The sequence below is a fragment of the Schistocerca serialis genome, unplaced genomic scaffold (genome assembly GCF_023864345.2).
Source record: "Schistocerca serialis cubense isolate TAMUIC-IGC-003099 unplaced genomic scaffold, iqSchSeri2.2 HiC_scaffold_1237, whole genome shotgun sequence".
In the NCBI taxonomy this organism is placed as follows: domain Eukaryota; kingdom Metazoa; phylum Arthropoda; class Insecta; order Orthoptera; family Acrididae; genus Schistocerca; species Schistocerca serialis.
This window is the reverse complement of record NW_026047444.1, coordinates 115,001-120,000: the sequence shown is the minus strand read 5'-3', so window position 1 is coordinate 120,000 and position 5,000 is coordinate 115,001. Positions and strand designations below refer to the sequence as shown.

At 51.3% G+C, this 5,000-nt stretch overlaps 1 non-coding gene across 1 annotated transcript in view; it reads left to right on the top strand.

Moving 5' to 3' along the window:
- Positions 1 to 3,911: 3,911 nt before the first annotated feature.
- LOC126436496 (small subunit ribosomal RNA) overlaps positions 3,912 to 5,000 on the top strand; it is a 1,909-nt gene continuing 820 nt past the window's right edge. The window contains exon 1 of the ribosomal RNA XR_007580710.1: positions 3,912 to 5,000. This exon is cut by the window's right edge and continues 820 nt beyond it. This is a non-coding gene — a ribosomal RNA (small subunit ribosomal RNA).

Below are 5,000 nucleotides of genomic sequence, written 5' to 3'. Positions count from 1 at the left end.
TCAACGAACCTGCCGCCCCCCCCCCCCCAAATACACCTTTCCCTACAACAATGTGTACCTTAACCTAAGCGATATTGTACCTTAACCTCAGCTATATCGTACCTTAACCTAACCTACATTGCGCCTTAACCTAACCTACGTTGTACCTTAACCTACGTTGTACCTTAACCTAACCTACGTTGTACCTTAACCTAACCTACGTTGTACCTTAACCTAACCTACGTTGTGCCTTAACCTAACCTATGTTGTGCCTTAACCTAACCTATGTTGTGCCTTAACCTAACCTATGTTGTGCCTTAACCTAACCTATGTTGTGCCTTAACCTAACCTATGTTGTGCCTTAACCTAACCTATGTTGTGCCTTAACCTAACCTATGTTGTGCCTTAACCTAACCTATGTTGTGCCTTAACCTAACATATGTTGTGCCTTAACCTAACCTATGTTGTGCCTTAACCTAACCTACGTTGTGCCTTAACCTAACCTATGTTGTGCCTTAACCTAACCTATGTTGTGCCCTAACCTAACCTATGTTGTGCCTTAACCTAACCTATGTTGTGCCTTAACCTAACCTATGTTGTGCCTTAACCTAACCTATGTTGTGCCTTAACCTAACCTATGTTGTGCCTTAACCTAACCTATGTTGTGCCTTAACCTAACCCATGTTGTGCCTTAACCTAACCCATGTTGTGCCTTAACCTAACCCATGTTGTGCCTTAACCTAACCCATGTTGTGCCTTAACCTAACCCATGTTGTGCCTTAACCTAACCCATGTTGTGCCTTAACCTAACCCATGTTGTGCCTTAACCTAACCCATGTTGTGCCTTAACCTAACCCATGTTGTGCCTTAACCTAACCCATATTGTACCTTAACCTAACCCATATTGTACCTTAACCTAACCCATATTGTACCTTAACCTAACCCATATTGTACCTTAACCTAACCCATATTGTACCTTAACCTAACCTAATTTGTGCCTCAACGTAACCTAATTTGTGCCTCAACGTAACCTAATTTGTGCCTCAACGTAACCTAATTTGTGCCTCAACGTAACCCATGTTGTGCCTCAACGTAACCCATGTTGTGCCTCAACGTAACCCATGTTGTGCCTCAACGTAACCCATGTTGTGCCTCAACGTAACCCATGTTGTGCCTCAACGTAACCCATGTTGTGCCTCAACGTAACCCATGTTGTGCCTCAACGTAACCCATGTTGTGCCTCAACGTAACCCATGTTGTGCCTCAACGTAACCCATGTTGTGCCTCAACGTAACCCATGTTGTGCCTCAACGTAACCCATGTTGTGCCTCAACGTAACCCATGTTGTGCCTCAACGTAACCCATGTTGTGCCTCAACGTAACCCATGTTGTGCCTCAACGTAACCCATGTTGTGCCTTAACGTAACCCATGTTGTGCCTCAACGTAACCCATGTTGTGCCTCAACGTAACCCATGTTGTGCCTCAACGTAACCCATGTTGTGCCTCAACGTAACCCATGTTGTGCCTCAACGTAACCCATGTTGTGCCTTAACGTAACCCATGTTGTGCCTTAACGTAACCCATGTTGTGCCTTAACGTAACCCATGTTGTGCCTTAACGTAACCCATGTTGTGCCTTAACGTAACCCATGTTGTGCCTTAACGTAACCCATGTTGTGCCTTAACGTAACCCATGTTGTGCCTTAACGTAACCCATGTTGTGCCTTAACGTAACCCATGTTGTGCCTTAACGTAACCCATGTTGTGCCTTAACGTAACCCAATTTGTGCTTTAACGTAACCTAATTTGTGCTTTAACGTAACCTAATTTGTGCTTTAACGTAACCTAATTTGTGCTTTAACGTAACCTAATTTGTGCTTTAACGTAACCTAATTTGTGCTTTAACGTAACCTAATTTGTGCTTTAACGTAACCTAATTTGTGCTTTAACGTAACCTAATTTGTGCTTTAACGTAACCTAATTTGTGCTTTAACGTAACCTAATTTGTGCTTTAACGTAACCTAATTTGTGCTTTAACGTAACCTAATTTGTGCTTTAACGTAACCCATGTTGTGCCTTAACCTAACCTATATTGCGCCTTAACCTGACGCACGTTGTCGCTGAACCTGCTCTGTAATTGTTATGCAACTCGTTAAATTAGTGTAGTGTTGCCTAACCGCAACCCTCGCAATATAGTTCGCTATTCGCACTGCCCGGTCCCCTGTGTATCGCGTCATGTTAAACACCTTGCAGGTGTTGCTGACTTTCCACATGCTCCTGCTATACACTGTAATGTGGATAGCAGCAGGACGTACATGCCCCCCCCCCCCTTCCCCCCTGCCTTCGCAAGCTGGTCGTTGAGAAGTTTGCATGTTCAATGCCCTTCGCATGCCGACGTACTCAGCCTACGTTGTGGTACGGCCTGTCACCTGTCCGCCGATGTACGCAAAACCCACAAACTGTACTGCACATTGGTCCGTATGTACTGAATGATACATCGTGGCACATGTGTGACCGTACGACGACTGCGCCTAGCAACGGCAGACCATACAGTCCAAATATTGTGCACGCAGCTACGTGTCGTCTCCCTATAAGAGCTGGATTGCAGTGTGGTACGCCATTCAGACGTGTGGGAGGAACGGACGCCCTGGATGGCGATCAGCATGAGCAGTCTGTTGATGTAGTGGAGCGTGTATTCGGACGTAGTCGTCTCTTCTCACACACCGTGATAGCATGTTGCACCGCGTTCCACATCTGCGACATCCTGCAGAGGCCGGCTGACAGTCGTTCGCGCAATGGACACCGCATACGTACGGGGGCTACCTTCCACGTGTTCTCGAGGCGTGCACATGTTGTTGCGTCTATGTGGGCAGACGTAGTGTGTTGTGACACCTGACACAGGCATGCAATACTCGTTGCAAATGGCGATGGACGTCTACGTTTGCTGGTGACGTTACGCAAATGAACAACAGGTAACCCGTTGTGGTGCGGTTGTTCTCGCTAGAGGTGAATCAGTGTTGGCGACGATCGGTCGAGCTATTAACCGGTTGTTTCAGGGATACCCACCATGCCCACGAACGTGAAAGGGGACCCACCATGCCCACGAACGTGAAAGGGGATCTGGGTGTGAGGCGATACGCGGCGGTGGCTGGGTGGGACCGTCCCCGGCCGGTGAGGGGGGGCCGCCCGGCGTGCTGGCAGCGCGGTGCGTGGGCGCACGCGCTACAGCCGGCTGGTGGGGGCGGCCAGTGGCAGGCGCGCCGGCCGACGGACGCGGCAGGCGGCGCAGCTGCGCGCCGGCGCCCCCTGCTCGCGGCGCCTTGCGGCCAAAGCAGGTCCTCGCGGGCCCGGTGCGAAGCGCGGTGGCCATCTGCAGTGTGCTGGTCCGATTGAGGACTGTGTGCGCTGAGGATGCGCCGCCGCCCGGCGCTCGGCGCCGCGACGCCGTCTGCTGCTCGGTCGCCCCAGCGGTTCTCGCAGGTGGTTTGTATCGCAGCTGTGCGGACGTGTTGGCGCGTGCGCTGTGCTGGGAGAGTTCGCTTCGGCACCCAAGTGGGGCTTTTGTCCTTCTGTGGCGCTGGCGTTGGAGCTGCCGGTCACCGTAGGTGGCGCGTGTTGTCTCCCGCCGGCAATGCCACGACAGCACGCTCCCGGGCCTCTGTCGGCAGCGGCAAGCTCAGTTGGGAGCACGGGTGGTCGCACCTAAAGCGTCTACTCGCCTAACTCCGGGCGATTGCGCCTCTCTCGAACCCGACCAAGTACTTAGGACGGCGCTGCGCGCCGCCGGGACCTGAGAGGGTTTCGAGGTGTGTTGTGCAGGGGAGCTCAGCCTCCTCCTGTTTGCAGAATAATTGAGCGGACGCTTGCGTGTTCGCGCGGGCCCCCGGGACACACTCCCGGGCGGCCGGCTGCTCAGCTCTAGTTGACGCAGCTCCCTGGTTGATCCTGCCAGTAGTCATATGCTTGTCTCAAAGATTAAGCCATGCATGTCTCAGTACAAGCCGCATTAAGGTGAAACCGCGAATGGCTCATTAAATCAGTTATGGTTCCTTAGATCGTACCCACGTTACTTGGATAACTGTGGTAATTCTAGAGCTAATACATGCAAACAGAGTCCCGACCAGAGATGGAAGGGACGCTTTTATTAGATCAAAACCAATCGGTCGGCTCGTCCGGTCCGTTTGCCTTGGTGACTCTGAATAACTTTGGGCTGATCGCACGGTCCTCGTACCGGCGACGCATCTTTCAAATGTCTGCCTTATCAACTGTCGATGGTAGGTTCTGCGCCTACCATGGTTGTAACGGGTAACGGGGAATCAGGGTTCGATTCCGGAGAGGGAGCCTGAGAAACGGCTACCACATCCAAGGAAGGCAGCAGGCGCGCAAATTACCCACTCCCGGCACGGGGAGGTAGTGACGAAAAATAACGATACGGGACTCATCCGAGGCCCCGTAATCGGAATGAGTACACTTTAAATCCTTTAACGAGTATCTATTGGAGGGCAAGTCTGGTGCCAGCAGCCGCGGTAATTCCAGCTCCAATAGCGTATATTAAAGTTGTTGCGGTTAAAAAGCTCGTAGTTGGATTTGTGTCCCACGCTGTTGGTTCACCGCCCGTCGGTGTTTAACTGGCATGTATCGTGGGACGTCCTGCCGGTGGGGCGAGCCGAAGGCGTGCGACCGCCTCGTGCGTGCTCGTGCGTCCCGAGGCGGACCCCGTTGAAATCCTACCAGGGTGCTCTTTATTGAGTGTCTCGGTGGGCCGGCACGTTTACTTTGAACAAATTAGAGTGCTTAAAGCAGGCAAGCCCGCCTGAATACTGTGTGCATGGAATAATGGAATAGGACCTCGGTTCTATTTTGTTGGTTTTCGGAACCCGAGGTAATGATTAATAGGGACAGGCGGGGGCATTCGTATTGCGACGTTAGAGGTGAAATTCTTGGATCGTCGCAAGACGAACAGAAGCGAAAGCATTTGCCAAGTATGTTTTCATTAATCAAGAACGAAAGTTAGAGGTTCG